Consider the following 18,985-nt stretch of genomic DNA (forward strand, 5'->3'; position numbering starts at 1 on the left):
GAACGAGATCCCGCCAACATCAAATGGGGTGATGCTGGTGCTGAGTATGTTGTGGAGTCCACTGGGGTCTTCACCCACCATGGAGAAGGCTAGGGCTCACCCGAAGGGCAGGGCCAAGAGGGTCATCATCTCTGCTCCTTCTGCTGATGCCCCCATGTTTCTGATGGGTGTGAACCACGAGAAGTATGACAACTCCCTCAAGATTGTCAGCAATGCCTCCTGCACCACCAACTGCTTGGCTTCTCTAGCCAAAGTCATCCATGACCACTTCGGCATCGTGGAGGGCCTCATGACCACCGTCCATGCCATCACTGCCACCCAGAAGACCGTGGACTGCCCCTCTGGGAAGCTGTGGCTAGACCGCCGAGGGGCTGCCCAGAACATCATCCCTGCTTCCACTGGCGCCGCCAAGGCTGTGGGCAAGGTCATCCCTGAACTGAACAGGAAGCTCACTGGCATGGCCTTCCGTGTCCCCACCCCCAATGTGTCAGTTGTGGATCTGACCTGCCACTTGGAGAAAGCTGCCAAATATGACGACATCAAGAAGGTAGTGAAGCAGGCATCGGAGGGCCCCCTCAAGGGCATCCTGGGCTACACTGAGGACCAGGTTGTCTCCTGTGACTTCAACAGTGACACCCACTCTTCGACCTTCGACGCCGGGGCTGGCATTGCCCTAAATGACCACTTCGTCAAGCTCATTTCCTGGTATGACAATGAATTCGGCTACAGCAACCGGGTGGTGGACCTCATGGTTCACATGGCCTCCAAGGAGTAAGAGCTTCGTGGACCACCAGCCCCAGCAAGAACAAGAGGAAGAGAGAGGCCCTCAGCTGCTGGGGAGTCCCTGCCCCAACTTAATCCCCCAACACACTGAGAGCCTCCTGACCTCTGATTTACATCCTAGACCCGGAGGAAGGGGAGGGGCTTGGGGAACCCTACCTTGTCATGTAATATCAATAAAGTATCCTGTACCCAGAAAAAAAAAAAAGTATTGGTAAGGATGCAGAGAAGTTGGAACCCTCACACATTGCTGGTGGGAATGTAAAATGATGCAGCAACCCTAAAAACAGTTTGTAGTCTTCAAAAAGTTAAATATAGAATTATCATCTGATCCAGCAATCCCACTCCTAAGTATATGCCCAAAATAATTGAAAGCAGGGAAGCAAACAGATACTTTACACCAATGTTCATACCAGCATTATTCACAATAGTCAAAAGGTGAAAACAACTCAGATGACTCAACAACCCAAAGTTCTAAATAGATCAACAAAATGTGTTATATCTATACAGTGGAATATTATTCAGCAATAAAATGGAATGAAACACTGATACATGCTACAATACTGATAAACCGTGAAAACTCATTCTAGGTGGAATAAACTAATCACAAAGGACCACATATTACATTATGTGAACCATCCAGAATAGACAAATTATAAAGACAGAAATAGGCTATTGGTTGCCAAAGGCTTGAGGACCTGGCAGGGGTGGGGTGGGTGGGTGGACGTTGAGAGATAATGGCTAAGGAGTATAGGATTTCTTTTAAGTGCAGACAAAAATATTCCAAAACAGATATGATGGTTGTAGAACTCTGCAAATACAATGAAAGCCACTGAATTGTACTCTTTGGGTAAATTGTGTGGTCTGTGAATCATATTTCAATAAATCTATCAAAAAAATAAAAACATTGGTAGGGGGACGCCTGGGTGGCTCAGCTGTTGAGTGTCTGCCTTTGGCTCAGGGCATGATCCTGGAATCTGGGATCGAGTCCCATACTGGGATCCTTGTGGGAAGTCTGGTTCTGCCTCTGTCTGCGTCTCTGCCTCTCTCTCTGTGTCTCTCATGAATAAATAAATAAAATCTTAAAAAAAAAATTGGTGGGCATCCCTGGGTGGCTCAGCAGTTTAGCGCCTGCCTTCGGCCCAGGGCGTGATCCTGGAGTCCTGGGATCGAGTCCCACATCGGCCTCCCTGTGTGGAGCCTGCTTCTCCCTCTGCCTGTGTCTCTGCCTCTCTCTCTCTCTCTGTGTGTGTGTCTCTCATGAATAAATAAATAAAATCTTTATAAAAAAATTGGCAGAGGCCAGAGCCTGTCATCTGATTAGCAGGGTCATAACAGGGAGGTTGAAAACCTCTGGGGCCTCCAAGACCAAAGGAATTACCACTGCTGGGCAAGAAATGAGGGAATTCTCCAATACTGACTTTGGGAACCTAACAGCCAAGTGAACCCAAGGGAAGAACCACAGTCTTGGGAGGTTTCTCTAGGTTGTTTTCAGAAACTTGTGTTTGTTCATCTCCTGTGAATATATCCATGCCCAAAGGGGATAATGCACAATGATGCAAACTAGAGCTGTGTTCCCTTCCCAGATCCTCTGCTCTTTTCAATGAGAATACATTTACAACAGAGTGCTTGGTTCTTCTGTTTATTAATAACCATAGGATCACAGAGCTAGGTCTCATCTTAAAGATGTAGAAACAGAGAGCTACTTGCTTGATCACATTGACACAGAGAGGACTCAAATCATCATAAAATGCCTTACCCCTCAATTCCCCCTCCTACTGACTAAATCCCTAATGATTTAGTAATAGCCTAAGGAAGGACAGGGCTCAGGCCAAGGGGAGGGGATGGATGGTAGGAGGGAAAGTGAAAGGTGGAGCTGGATGTGGAGGTGGAATGCGTGTATGTGGCAAAGCAGTAGTTGTTACTATGTTGGCTTACTTTATTTTTTTTCAAGTTTGATTTCTTTCACATTGGCCTATTCCAATTAACCATATGGGAATGTGGCCTATAAGAATTGTTGGTTCTTAAAAGTCACAGAAGACTTTAGGGCTATTTTTAAAAATGGGCCAGAATAGGAGGAAAAAAATACAAGTATCACTGCTCTAGGAGTTGTCCCTGGCTCTCCCAGTTCCTGCTATTGAGCCCAAGTGGACCAGCTATGGCCCCTTATAGCTTGTCCTTACCATTTAAGTTCAAAGTTTCTATATAAGTTCCCTAATGGCTAGGAAGGTCCCTCCCTCTCACCAGCCATTTCCAGTCTCTCTCTTCACCCTATGCAATTGCCACATCTTGTCTGGAGATTTAGGGAGAAAGAGGAAAAGTAGTGCCTTTTTCCTTTCATGGATTCCCACCAGAGATATCCAGAGCATAGTTCTGAATTCTTCCTTTCCAAGCTTTGACCGCTGGGTTGAAGATGAGAGTTGGCTGAGTAAGGAAGGACTGAAAACTCAGTAGTCTTCAGGTTATCTCCTCCATCCTTTTGCCACTCCTGCAACTGCTATAGAGTACTGCAGCAGTTCGGAGACTCAGAATCCCTGTAAACACTTATAAATTATTAAAGATTCAAAGAACTCTTGTTTATATATGCGGGTTTTATCTATTGGTATTTAGTATATCAGAAATTGAAAATGAGAAATTCACAAAAATCTGCTTAGTTCAATTCATAAATGTGAACATAAGTAACATCTTTTTTGAGAAAAATATATTTTTCAAAGCAAAATTTATTAAGAGTGAATTTTTAATGTCTGGCTTAATAAAAGATTCTCCTGTCTGCTTCAATATTCAATTAATTGCAATATAGTATTTTGGTTGAAGAATATGAGGGAAATCTGGACTCACATGGATATATAGTAGGAAAAGGAGGAATATATTAATGTTTTTTTTTCAGATAAGTGTGGTTATTATCTTTCTAAAAAATATTTATTTATTTTTGGAGACAGATAGAGAAAGAAAGGAGAAGGGCAGAAGGAGAGGGAGAGGAGAGGGAGAGAGAGTCTCAAGTAGACTCTGTTGCTGTTGAGCACGAAACATGGAGCATGGAGCATGGAGCATGGAGCATGACGCAGGGCTTGATCTCATGACCCAAGAGATCATGACCTGAGTTGAAATCACGAGTCAGACACTTAACCAACTGAGCCACCCAGGCCCTCTGGGTATTATCTTTAATATCAAACCAAAATTCAACAACTGTTAGTTTTCTTTTTTTTTTTTTTTAACTGTTAGTTTTCTAAAGGTTGAAACTGTAACTATAAATTTTTCACACTGTGTTATGTTAAAATCTACTGGTCTGTCTTTGAACATTCTTTTATTCATGCATGGTTTTATAATATCATGTACTGGTCATTTGGGAAATAGGGTTCACTGAGTTATGCAGCTCTTGAATATACTGATACATTTTAGTATATAATGTCAAAAATATATTTGGCAATATCATCACCTATCTCATCAAAAATCTTTAAGTTTACGGAACTGTTAGCCAATGACAGTGGATGCAATTTTCCCAAATCCTCATTTCTGCCCCAGAGCTTGAATTTTATATTTGGAAACAAATACTGTCATACTATCAGCTGTTTTCCATCAAGTGGCAGAGTACAGGAAATGTCTGCCAAATACACAAGTCTGAATTACCAAAATTTATGTCAGTCATACTTTCAAGTAAAAATGATGCTTGATGAAAAAATGGTTAATTTAGCTTACAACAAATACAGTTGCATGAGTCTTTTCCCTTGAGACAACCAGTGTTCAGCAGAAGTGCTCTGTGTATATTTCCCATTTCCTCACATAGAATATTAAAAATACATGTACTCAAAGGCTGAGACTTGATGAATAAAATTAATCTTTACTGCTTCATTAAAGACTATTTTTTAGTAAAGTTTTAATTTATTTATTCATGAGAGACACAGAGAGTCAGAGACATAGGCAGAGAGAGAAGCAGGCTCCCTGTAGGGAGCCTGATGTGGGACTTGATCCCAGGACCCCAGGATCATGACCTGAGCCAAAGGTAGATGATCAACCACTGAGTCACCCTGGCGTCCCCATTAAGGACAGTTTTAAAAATATTTTTTTTTTTAAATTTTAGAGAGAGAACACAAGCAGAGGGAGAGGGACAAGCAGACTCTGCTGAGCGTGGACCCTGACTCAGGGCTTGATCCCAGGATGCTGAGATCATGAACCCAGAAACCCAAGAATCCAAAGTTCAACTAACTGTTGGCATCCCAAGCAAGGGAGGGGCAGAGGGAGTGGGAGAGAAGCACACTCCCCTCTGAAAGCTGAGCCCTAAGCCAGCTCGACCCTACCACCCTGAGACAATGACCTGAGCTGAAGTCAAGGGTTGGAAGCTCAACTGACTGAGCAACCCAGGTGCCCCTTAAATGAAGCTTTTCTATTATTTTTCTCTTGAGAGCTTAGCACTTGGATTTTGCAAAGACAGACAGACCTGGGTGAGAAATCCGTCTCCCACTTTCCACATGTACAACTTTTTTTTTTAAGTAGGCTTCATGCCCATATGCAGTCCAATGAGGGGCTTGAACTCAGGATCCTGAGATCCTGATCCTGATTTCTGAGTGGAGATCAAGATTCAGAGGCTTAATGGACTGAACCACCCAGACACTCCTATCGGTACCATTTTTGCAATAGCATTTGCTCACTTCATGTGTCTTTGTCATATTTTGGTAATTTCTGCAATATTTCAAACTTTTTCATTATTATATTTGTTATGGTGATCAGTGATTAGTGATCTTTCATGTCACTATTATAATTGTTTTGGAGTGCCATGCATGAACTATGCCCATATAAGGCAAACTTAATAAATATGTGTTCAAGTGAATAAGAAGTGTTCAAGTGAAAGGAAGAATGGTATATCTCTTACCTTAAATCAAAAGCTAGAAATGATTAAGCTTAGTGAGGAAGGGATGTTGAAAATCAAGATAGGCAAAGTAAATTAAAAACCTTCTGTAAAGGATTCACCATTCTAGATGCCAAAAGAACATTTGAGGTTGGGATGCCTGGGTGGTTCAGCGGTTGAGCGCCTGCCTTTGGCTCAGGGCGTGATCCCGGAGTCCTGGGACTGAGTCCCTCATCAGGCTCTCTGCATGGAGCCTGCTTCTCCCTCTACCTATGTCTCTGCCTCTCTCTGTGTCTCTCATGAATAAATAAATAAAATCTTTAAAAAAAAAAAAAAAAAGAACATTTGAGGTTGACTGCTTCTCCCTCTGCCTATGTCTCTGCATCTCTCTGTGTCTTTCATGAATAAATATAAAATCTTAAAAAAAAGAATAAAAAAAGAATGTTTGAGATTGAGACTATCAGAATTAACAGGAATTTGGAAAAAGTTGATTCTGACCCTTCTGGATGACTTTGAGGGGTTACCCTCTTCAGTGAAAGAAGTCATTGCAGATGTGATTGCAATAGCAAAAGAAATAGAATTAGAAGTGAAGCCTGAAGATGTGACTGAATTGCCACAATTTCATGGTAAAACTTTAACGGATAAGAACTTGCTTAAGGATGAGCAAAGAAAGTAGTTTCTTTTCTTTCTTTCTTCCTTCCTTCCTTTTAAGATTTTATTTATTTATTTGACAAAGAGAACCAAAGAGCACAACTGGGGGGAACAGCAGAGGGAGTAGGAGAAGCAGGCTCCCCGCTGAGCAGACAACCCCATTGTGGTGCTCAATCACAGGACCCCGGGACCACGACCCGAGCTGAACAATTAAGTCACCCAGGTGCCCCAGAAAGTAGTTTAAGACAGAATCTACTCTCAATGAAGTTGTGAAGACGTTGCAATGACAATAAAGGATTTAGATACTGCATAAACTTAGTTGATAAAGCAGCAGCAGGTTTGAAACCATTGACTCCAAGTGTTTTTTTTTCTTAAGATTTTATTTAGTTATTCATGAGAAACACAGAGAGGCAGAGACACAGGCAGAGGGAGAAGCAGGCTCCATGCAGGGAGCCTGATGTGGGACTGGATCCCAGGATTCCAGGATCACATCCTGAGAGGAAGGCAGGCACTCAACCACTGGGCTACCCAGGCGTCCCTGACTCCAAGTTTTTAAAAAGGACTTAATATTTATTTATTTATTTATTTAGGAATGTATTCTTTTTTTTTTTTTAAGATTTTATTTATTTATTCATGAGAGACAGAGAGAAAGAGAGGCAGAGACACAGGCAGAGGGATAAGCAGACTCCATGCAGGGAGCCAGACATGGGACTCGATCCGGGGCCTCCAGGATCACACCCTGGGCTGAAGGCGGCGCTAAACCGCTGAGCCACCAGGGCTGCCCAGGACTTTATTTTTAAGTAATCTCTTCACCTAACATGGGGCTTGAACTCACAAGAGTCTCATGCTCTACTAACTGAGCCAGCCAGGCACCCTAGGATTGACTCAAATTTTGGAAGAAGCTCTACTGTGGGTAAAATGATGTGAAACAGCATTACATACTACAGAAAAGTCATTCATGAAGAGTCTTTTAGTGAGGCAAACTTCATTGTTGTCTTATGTTAAGAAATGGCCACAGCTACCACCTTCAGCAACCACCACCCTGATTAGTCAGGAGACATCAACATCAAGGCAAGACCAACCACCACCCTGATTAGTCAGGAGACATCAACATCAAGGCAAGACCTCCACCAGCAAAAAGATGATGACTTGCTAAAAGCTCAGATAATGGTTAGCATTTTTTACCTGCACCACTACTTATTTAACTACTTACTGATGGACACACAACGTTTCAGTGAACACCTTCATACACGTTTTTTGAATTTATGTGTGAGTGTGTCTGTGCCAATTCCCCTAGAATCGGAAGTGGATTTTGCTAGATTTAAAAATTTGAAGGCAACTCCAAACTGATTTCCCTAAAGATTTTATCAATTTACACTCTTACTAATGGCATAGGTGAGTACAACAGGAAACTTGTGAGAATAACTGTTGGGAATGTGATGATCAGTCTCTGAATAGTGGTCTCACTGGTGCATTTGAGGGTTTTACAATATTTCTGAGTCCTTCAGTTACTCTCTAGGAATTATATTTATATGAAATCCCTAGTACACAGAACAGTATTGCTGCTTTCTTTGGACTATTATGGCTCAATCTTTGTGAAAAACCCTGGCAGCTTATGGCAGGAAAAGACTAGGGCTTTAACCAAACCTCAGAGGCCACTGACAGCCTTGTCCATTTCTCAGACATTTGTCCTACATAACTCTTGTCATGATGAAACAATCCTCTTCAAAAGACAAATCTTTTTTATCTACTAGATCTATGCTGGAGAAGTCCAACCCTGGTTATTTTTCCTTCCTTGTCTCCAGTGGTGCCAATTCCAGGGCTTAAGGGGTCCTTGTAGGTGAAAAGTTTCAGAGTAGAGTCCTGACCAAAATATATTTTTTAAGACTTTAAAAAATTTATTTATTTTTTCATGAGAGACACACACAGAGAGAGGCAGACACAGGCAGAAGGAGAAGCAGGCTCCATGCAGGGAGCCTGATGTGGGACTCGATCCTGGGACTCCAGGATCACGCCCTGGGGTGAAGGTGGCGCTAAACTGCTGAGCCACCCGGGCTGCCCCCAAATTTTTTTATAGCTTCTGTGAGCTTATATGAGACTGATGTTTCAACGAGACTGTCTATAGGTGTCCTCTCAGAGCCACAACAAATACCATGTCGCTTCCTTGGGGAAGAACACTGGGAGGTGGCACTGTTACCTGCCCTGCAGGTGAATGCCATGCTGCGTCTCTTGGTTTATAGGTCTGTCTTGATGAGCAAGGGGTGTGGCAAATGAAGTTGAGTTCAAACACTCCAGTCTCTAAGAACAGTTTTCAGAGTGACTCAGTTCTCACCTATAAGCCAAAATTGCTCTTTGAGTTGGAATCCTGGGCTTGCTCTCTTCTCATTTTGGTAAGCAATGATGTATTTCTGATTGTTTCAGGAAACATCAGAGGATGATGGAGGTGGTATTGACCCTAATGCCCAGTCCTCCAGTTTCTTTTTTATTAAAAGGTCAGTATGAGGCCTAGAGTACTCTGCATAGATCCTTCTGATCTAAAAGTACTCATTCACTATGAGCTAGACCACCTAGAAGATACGCTGAGTCTTGCTGTGGGGTTATTTAACTATTGTCTTATCAGGAAAGTGCTCAGACTATGAGATTCTAAACTTTCACCAATTCTGGGATCTTCTAGAGTCTGTGGCAGAATGCCATGGTACCTGCCAAGGAGAGTTCTAGAGAAGGTAGGTGTGGCTGCCCAAGTGGCAGGGCATAAGAGGCCATAGGAAACATGATATTTGGTGTAGTCAGCCTCAGGTTTCCCACATATGTGGAATAGGAGAAGTAGGGGCTTCTTTGTGATGCCTATGGTAAAGTCCTGGGTTTCCTCAAAGGATCTATTGATTGCAGGCTCTTAAAACGCTATCTTGTCAGTGAGCTTATTATATAGCCATGGATCGAGGTATCTGGGCTGAAGGCCTATACACTTGCTGAAACTTATTCATCAGTGTGATTCTTGGGCTTCTCTTTTAATTATTACTAAGGGGTGGAGGAAAGCTCATAGAATTACTGCTAGTACTTCAGTATGCATCTTTCTGTGGAGGCAACGCCCAAAATAGTTCACCAAGGACTCATCTGGGGGAAAAGTGGCTTAATCTTCATTCACTAACTACATGATCTTTCTGCAGAGAAATGTTTTCTTTTATGAAAACCAAAGCTACAACTTGACAGCTTTTAAAAATTTGTTTCCAGTTACAGTAAAGATATTTATCTGTATTTCTGTTGAATATGCTTCTCTTGGGGTTTTCTGGTAGACTTACCATATAATGCTGTACACATCTAAGTGTTCCCATTGTGGTCTGAAACCAAACACATAAGGTGAACCTATTATCATCTTCCTTACCTGAAAAAGAATTGTTCCTGCTTAATTTTCCAAACCCTGCTAATAAGTATCTCATTTGATCAATCCTCTGATTTTACACCTATAGTGATTTTTTCTTACAACCTTTACTACATTTTTTTCTATCACCAGAGTAACACATTACTTATAAAAATTTTGGAAATAGGGCAGCCCCGGTGGCGCAGCGGTTTAGCACCGCCTGCAGCCTAGGGCGTGATCTTGGAGACCGGGGATCGAGTCCCACGTCAGACTCTCTGCATGGTGCCTGCTTCTCCCTCTGCCTGTGTCTCTGCCTCTCTCTCTGTGTGTGTCTCTATGAATAAATAAATTAAAAAAAATCAGAAATAAATAATTCCCACTATCCCACCATCCATAGATAATCTCTGTCCGATGACTGTCACTTTTGTTTTGCTTTGTTTTTTGGTGTTTTTTTCTGTATTTAAGTAATCTCTACAGCTAACATGTGACTTGAACTCATGACCCCAGGATCAAGAGTCACTTGCTCTTCCAACTGAGCCAGCCAGGTGCCTCTGATGTTTGTCATTTTGATGTATGGAAATACTCTATTCATTGTAGTGTATTTAAAATATTATACACCTTTTGTATATGTGCTGCCAAAGTGAGCACTACACCTTTTGTTTTATAAATTTATTTTTTTTATTTAAAATAATGTGAGCATCATTTTTAGTGACTATAGAATCAAATCATATACAAGAGTTAGCCATTATCCTGTTAGATATTTAAGTTGTACTAATTTTTTCCTTCTTTTTATTTATTTAATAAATAAAGAGCAAGCCCTGAGCCGAAGGCAGATGCTTAACCACTGAGCCACCCAGGCGTCCTTGTACTAATTTTTTCTATATAATGTTTTTGTGCCTATGTCTGATTGCTGTGTTTTTTTTTTTGTTTGTTTGTTTGTTTGTTTGTTTTTTAAGTCATCTCTACACCTAACATGTGGCTCAAACCCAGAACTCTGAGATCTGAGAGTTGCATGTTCCATCAGCTGAGCTGGTCAGGCACCCCAACTCTTTTCTTTTTTAAGATTTATTTGTTTATTTCCAAGAGAGAAAGAGAGAGAGACAGGACATGAGTGGGAGGGGCAGAGAGAGTGCTGAGTGCAGAACCCACCAGAGGGCTTCATCCCATCACCATGAGATCATGACCTGAAACGAAACCAAGAGTTGGATGCTCAACCAACTAAGACCCCCAGTCACTGGCATCCTCTTAATCATAAATTCCTAGAAGTCCAAAGGAATAAGCATTTTTTTAATTTTTAAAAATATTTTATTTATTTATTTGACAGAGAGAGAGAGAGAGCAGAGCAAGAGAGAGCATAGTTGGGGGAGGGGCAGGGAGAGAGGAAGCAGACTCTTCACCAAGCAGAGAGCCCACAGGGCTTGATCCCAGGACTCTGGGATCATAACCTGAATGGAAGGCAGAAGCTTAATGTTCAGGTGCCCCTAAACATTTCTTTTTAAATTTATTTTAAATATTTTATTTATTTACTTATTTGAGAGAGAAAGAGAGCACAGGAGAGCATAAACAGGGGTAGGAGCAGAGGGAGAGGGAGAAACAAACTCCCCACTGAATAGGGAGCATGATGAGGGGCTTGATCCCAGGACCCTGGAATCCTGAGAACCAAGACAGATGCTTAATTGACTGAGTTACCTAGGTGCCCCAAAGGAATAACCATTTTATTTCATTTTTATATATATTTATTTTTGTTTGTTTTTAAAGATTTTTATTCATTTATTTGAGAGAGAGAGCATGAGAGAGAGTGGATAAGCAGGAGGGAGGGGTGAAGGGAGAGGAAGAAGCAGATTCCCCATTGAATAGGAAGCCTGATATGGGACTTGATCCCAGGACCTCGGGATCATGACCTGAGTCAAAGGCAGACACTTGATCAATTGAGTCACCCAGATGCCCAGGAATAAGCATTAAAAAAATTTCTTTTTAAGATCTACTTTCTTAAAAAAAAAAAAAAAAAAAAAAAAAAAGATCTACTTTCTTGTGAAAGTTTATGAAATTTATTGTGATAATCATTTTGCAATATATAGGTATATCAGATCATTACGTTGTGCACCTTAAACTAATACAATGTTAAAAATAAGTTATATCTCAACAAAACTGAAGAAAATCAAAATAAAAAAATTTAAATTTTAGAATAGTTTTAGGTGTTTTTTTTAATCTTTTTTTTAAAATTTTTATTTATTTATGATAGTCACAGAGAGAGAGAGAGAGAGAGAGGCAGAGACATAGGCAGAGGGAGAAGCAGGCTCCATGCACCAGGAGCCCGACGTGGGACTCCATCCCGGGTCTCCAGGATCGCGCCCTGGGCCAAAGGCAGGCGCCAAACCGCTGCGCCACCCAGGGATCCCTAGTTTTAGGTTTAAACTTTTTTTGTGGGGGGGGGGGTGGAAAGAGAGATAATCTTTTTTTTAAATTTTTAAAATTTATTTATGATAGTCACAGAGAGAGAGAGAGAGAGAGAGAGGCAGAGACATAGGCAGAGACATAGGCAGAGGGAGAAGCAGGCTCCATGCATCGGGAGCCCGACGTGAGATTCGATCCTGGGTCTCCAGGATTGCGCCCTGGGCCAAAGGCAGGCGCCAAACCGCTGCGCCACCCAGGGATCCCAAAGAGAGATAATCCTAGGCAAGTTCTACACCCAGCACAGAGCCTGGTGTGGGGCTCAGTCCCACAACTCTGAGATCATGAACTGAGTTGAAATCAAGAGTCAGATGCTTAGACGACTGAGCCACATATGCCCCATAGAAAAGTTTTAGATTTTTTTTTTAAGATTTTATTTATTTATCTATGAGAGACACATAGAGGGAGGCAGAGACATAGACAGAGGGAAGAGAGCATAAACAGGGGTAGGAGCAGAGGGAGAGGGAGAAACAAACTCTCCACTGGGCAGGGAGCCTGATGTGGGACTTGATCCCAGGACCCAGGATCACACCCTGACCAAAGGCAGATGCTCAACCACTGAGCCACCCAGGCATCCCAAGAATAGTTTTAAGTTTAAAGAAAACTTGGGAAGATAGTACAGTTTCCACATAGCCCATATCCAATTTCTTCTATTTACTAATATCTTACAGTAATATGGTACTGTGTTGAAATTAATAAACCAATATTGACATATTATTAGCTAACTGATACATTATTACTAAGATTCATACTTTACTTAGATTTACTTGTGTTTATTTTTTTTACTTTTTAAGGATTTTATTTATTTGAGAGAGAGATACAGAGAGAGAGAGAAAGAGAGAGACATGCAAACTCCCTGCTAAGCAGAGAGCCCAATGTGGGGCTCAATCTCAGAACCCTGAGATCATGACAGAAGCTGAAGGCAGATACTTAACTGACTGAGCCACCCAGGCATCCCTACCTCATGTTTACCTCATGTCCTTTTTCTGTTCCAGTATGCCATCCAGGATACCACATTACATTTTCTCATCATGTCTCCTTAGACTCCTCTTGACTATGACAGTTTCTCAGACTTTTCCTGCATGTAATACTAAGGGAATACACTATCAATACAAGTTATTACTGTTGATGATAATCCTGATAACCTCGCTGAGGTAGTGTTTGTCAGATTTCTCCAGTATCAATTTACTCTACTTCCTCTTTCCATATTTTACTCTTTGGAAGGATATCACTATGCACAGTTCAAACTTAAGGACAGGGGACTTAAGGCTTCACCTCTTTAAGGGCAGGGTTTCTACATAAATTTAAAATTCTTCTGTTTGGAAGACTTACCTATTCTCCCCATTTATTTATTTACTCAAACATTTATTTATACCCATAAGGACTCAAGGATATTTATTTTATACCTTGGGCCATAATTCAATACTATTTATTTATTCAAATTATTCCAGCTTTAGCCATTGGGAGCTCTTTTTTTTTTAAGATTTTATTTATTCGAAATAGAGCAAGAGAGAGAGCATGAGCTGGGGGAAGGGCAGAGGGAGAGCAGACTCCCCATTGAGCAGGAAGCCCAATGTGCGGGGCTCAATCCCAGGACCCTGGGATCATGACTTGAGCCAAAGGCAGGCATTTAACTGACGGAGCCACTCAGGTGCCCTGGGATCTCTTTCATTTAGCTCCTATTATCTCTCTCAGATACCCTCATTATTTTGTACACACATATTATTTATGTGTGTCTGTGTGTGCATGTGCACACATATGCACGCGTGGATGTTTACTACTTTCTGGCACAGGTTCATCTTGTATATTTCCTGCCTCAATTCTAGATTAAACCATTTCTCCAAGGAGCCATGGTTCCTCTTACTGGAGAATGTTATTAAAAACCAAGATGTGGGTGCAAGGCGTGCATGTTGCTAATGGAATGTTATTTCTAAGTCATCTCAGCTAAGAGAGCAAGGAAAAATGTGTGTGTATACTAACATATGTATATACACATATCTATACATGTTTCCACTTGTAATTATATTAAATAGGAGTTCTGATCTCCAACTCTAATTCTTTACCACACAGATCATTCTAGCCTCCTCCCCTTGCTTATCTGTAATCTCCCACTCCAACAGTGAGAAAGTAGGCTCTCACCAACTGCATCTATTTACATGGTTTTTCTTTTTCTTTTTTTTTTTTTTTAAGATTTTATTTATTCATTCATGAGAGACACAGACTGAGAGAGAGAGGCAGAGACACAGGCAGAGGGAGAAGCAGGCTCCATGCAGGGAGCCCGATGTGGGACTCAATCCTGGGACTCTGGGATTGTGCCCTGGGTCGAAGGCAGGCGCTAAACCACTGAGCCACCCAGGGATCCCCCTACATGGTTTTTCAATTCCAATACACATACATGGTTTTAGAACTGTTAATGCACATCCCCAGGGAGAATCAACTTTGTCAACTAGAGTTTAGTGCTCATGTGCTGCTTTTCCTTTTGCCTTTAGTCTTAGAGCCATAACTGGTATCCAAAGCTATGTAGGTCAGTAACTTTTTTCTTCATTCCCTCACTGAAGTTGTTTTACACATTTGTAACACAACTAGATTTTTTTTTTTTTGTCACCATCTGCATTCCATTCTTACATTCCCTGACCTACCAAATAACTTAAAACATTTTTTTCATACATTAAAATTCACTCTTTGTACATAAAGTCTGAGTTTTGGCAAATGCATAGTGTCATGTATCCACTATTACAGTTTCATACAAAATACATCATACAGAATTTTACCAGTCTGAAACATCCCTGTACTTCATCTATTCAACTCTTTTCCCACTCCAACTCTTGGCAGTTATTGATCTGTTATCATATCCATAGTTTTGCCTTTTCTAGAATGTTACATAAATAGAATAATAAAGTATGCAGCCTTTTTAGACTGCTTTCTTTTACTTAGCAATATGCATCTAAAATTCATCTATGTCTTTGCATGGTTTGGTAGTTCATTCCTTTTTACTACTGAATAGTATTCTATTATATGGTGATAACACATTTGTTTATTCATTCACTTTTTTTTTTTATAATTTTTTAAATTTTTATTTATTTATGATAGTCACAGAGAGAGAGAGAGAGAAAGAGGCAGAGACACAGGCAGGGAGAAGCAGGCTCCATGCACCGGGAGCCCGATGTGGGATTCGATCCCGGGTCTCCAGGATCGCGCCCTGGGCCAAAGGCAGGTGCCAAACCGCTGCGCCACCCAGGGATCCCTATTCATTCACTTTTTGATGGGTACCTTAGTTGCTTCCATGTTTTGGTGATTATGAATGAAGCTGCTATGAACAATCACATTCAATGCTGAATTTTATGTAGATATGTTTTCCATTCAGTGGGTAAATACCTAGGGAGTGCAACTGTGGATTGTGTGGTAAGACTATGTTTAGCTTTGTAAGAAACTTCCAAACTCTCTTCCAAAGTGAATGTACTGTATTGTATTCTCACCAGCAGTGAGTTCTTATTCTTTGCATCCTCACCAGCAATGGGTATTGTCAGTTATTTGGATTTTAGCCATTCTAGTAGATGGAAATAAAAACTTAAAGAAAGGATTTTTTAGTCAACTCTATGACCAAGGTAGGGTGCAAACTCAATCCTGAGATCAAGAGTCACAGACTCTATAGCATGAGCCAGCCAAATTCTCCTAAAGAAAGGATCTATTTGTTATATTTCTCTTCAGAAATTCTGTATCAGATTTTCTGGAGTAACTTTTGTTTCTATACTCCTTATTCCCCACATTTAATCAGGTACCAAGTCATGCTGATCCTTTATGATTGCTAACAGTACATTTTACTCCATCTGATAGTCACTCCTCTGATCTGGCCTTCATTACCTCACAGTTGGACTGAGTACAACAGCAAGACTGTTTATTTCCCAGACTCTGGTATTTCCTTGTTCTTACAAAACTCAGGCAACGCAGCCAAGACAAAACAAAATTGAAATCATCCTTTAACAATTTTTATCATGATAACTTTGCTTTTTAAGAACTATGGTGGGTGGCCTATTGAATCAAATTTAAAGCCCTCAGTCCAGCATTTAGCATTTCTTTAACCAAATTTCTCGTGAATTCCAGTTTTGATTTCTCTATAGTGACCAAGTTAGTCTTTTACTGTCCTGACATACCTTTGAAGACTTTCACTTCTTTGTCATCATTCCTGTCATTTCTTTCCATTTGGAATGCTTTACCTCTTCTATTTCCCTCAGTCACTGTCCTAGCCAAAATGGCCATAATCAAGTTTTCCCTAAGTAAACTTACTCCATTTTAATATCTCTTTTATTTTTTTTATTTCTCTTTTATTTTCTATCTACTCAGTGCTGTAAAATAGTTTGTTATACTGTCTTGAATTTGTTTTCTTTTTTTTAATTTTTATTTATTTATGATAGTCACAGAGAGAGAGAGAGAGAGAGAGGCAGAGACACAGGCAGAGGGAGAAGCGGGCTCCATGCACTGGGAGCCCGACGTGGGATTCGATCCCAGGTCTCCAGGATCGCGCCCTGGGCCAAAGGCAGGCGCCAAACTGCTGCGCCACCCAGGGATCCCTTGAATTTGTTTTCTATTATTCCCTGTACATTTTATCTTCCTAATCACCAGCCAATAAGTATGTGTGTGTGTGGGGGGTGTGTATCAGTATAGTTGAAAGGAAATACATAACTCTTCTTTCCATTTTCTCTAAAGCACTTGGCAGACTGCCATGCAAATAGCAGGAATTGAGTAAATGTTGGTTGAATGAACAGATAAGAAAATTGCAAAACTTATTTGAAATAAGTTTATTTAACTTAAATATTTAATTTTTTATTACACAAAATATGGAAAAAAACTAAAAAATAGAAAAGTCTAGAAGATACAAATATTCAAAAAAGTAAAATAATTGTATAAATCTCTGTGTAATTCCATTGCCCAGATATACTTACTACTTTTCGTGCTGTTTTTTTAAAAGATTTTTCATTTTATTTTAATTTTTAAAAAATATTTTATTTATTTATTTGAGAGAGGGAGATAGCAAGAGAGAGCATGAGCAGCGGGGAGAGGGAGAAGCAGGCTTCCCGCTGAGCAGGGAGCCTGACATGATGCTCCATTCCAGCATCCTGGGATCATGACCTGAGCTGAAGGCAGATACCTAACCCCCTGTGCCACCCAGGCACCCCAAAGATTTTTTATTTTAGAGAGAAAGAGAGTGCACATGCAAGCAAGAGGAGGGGCAGAGAAAGATGGAGAGAGCTGAGTCCTCAAGCACACTCCCTGCTGAGCATGGAACCACACATGGGCCTTGATCCCAGGACCCTAAGGTCATGACCTGAGTGGAAACTAAGAGTCGGCGGCTTAACTGAATGAGCCACCCAAGCACCCCTTTTCACTGTTTCTTTTTTTCAATTTTATTTTTCAAGTAATCTCTGCACCCAGTATAGGGCTTGAACTCACAACCCTAAGATCAAGAATGGCATGCTCAACCAACTGAGCCAGCCAGGCACCTCCCCCTACCCCCCATGATAATTACTACTAATCTCAGTTTTACATGTAACTGACCATACTTTTTCAATGTATGCACCATAGACATGTAGATTAGAAAGCTACATATCTGTAGCACTGTTTGTTAAGGGGGAAAAAAGGAAACAATCTAAATATTCAACATTATAGACTGGATAAATCATCTGAACAGAATACCATAATGTAGTAAACAAGAATGACAGAGCTCTTTATATGCTAACATGGAATATCTCTAGAATGAATTAGGTGAGAAAAGCAAGATACAGAAGTGTGTATAGTAGTATGCTGCCATTTGAGTTTAAAAGGGAAAAAATAATTGACATGTATGAAATTGCTTATATATTTAAAAATCTCCAGAAGAATACTTTCTTTTTTTGAGAGAGAGAGAGCACACATGCACATGCACTGCACAGGATGGAGGAGGGGCAGAGGAAAAGGGGGGTGGAAGGGGGAGAGGAAGAGAGAGAATCTTAAGCAGGCTCCATGCCAGCAGAGTCTGAAGTGGGGCTCCACCTGGCAACCTTGAGATCATGACCTGATCTGAAATCAAGACTCGGATGCTTAACCAATGGAGCCATTCAGGCGCCCCTCTAGAAGGATATTTTAAAACCTAATAAAATGGTTTGGGCAGCTCTTTCTGCCCACAGGTCCTGTCCCCATGCTTTAATAAACCCACCATAAACAAACAAACAAACAAACAAACAAACAAACAAACCTAAAAAGATGGCTTGCTTATGAGAGAGGATCTGAGTGTTTAATGGGTAAAGTAAAATGACTCCTTTCATATGTTTTTAAAATTCTTTTTGAAATTTGAACCATGTGACTATATTAACTATTCAGATTTCTTAATGTGAAATTACATGGTCTAAGAAATTAACAATATAGTTGGAAAAAACAGAAAATGTTTTAAATTAAATGTTTCCAGTTGTTATAAAAGAGGAAGATACCAAATTTGGTGGCAGGCAGGGATAATTTCACACAGAATTCTAATTAGTAGGTCTATAAGAAAGATATAATGGGGTCAGCCCCGGTGGCGCAGCGGTTTAGCGCCGCCTGCAGCCTGGGGTGTGATCCTGAAGACCCGGGATCGAGTCCCACATCGGGCTTCCTGTATGGAGCCTGCTTCTCCCTCCGCCGGTGTCTGTGCCTCTCTCTTCGCTCTCTCTGAATGAGTGAATAAATAAATCTTAAAAAAAAAAAAAGAAAGAAATATATAATGGTTGGATTATCATGTCAGTTTATCTGATTGATGAAGTTCCTCTGCCCTTGAGGGTACCAAGGGATCAATGTGATATAGTGGGAAGAGCATGGGTTTTGAGATCAGGTGGAAATAAATTCAAATCCTAGCTTTTCCATATATCGGTCCTAGAAACTTGGGTAAGTTATTA

Source organism: Canis lupus, chromosome 2 (assembly GCF_003254725.2).
Source record: "Canis lupus dingo isolate Sandy chromosome 2, ASM325472v2, whole genome shotgun sequence".
Classification (NCBI taxonomy): Eukaryota; Metazoa; Chordata; class Mammalia; order Carnivora; family Canidae; genus Canis; species Canis lupus.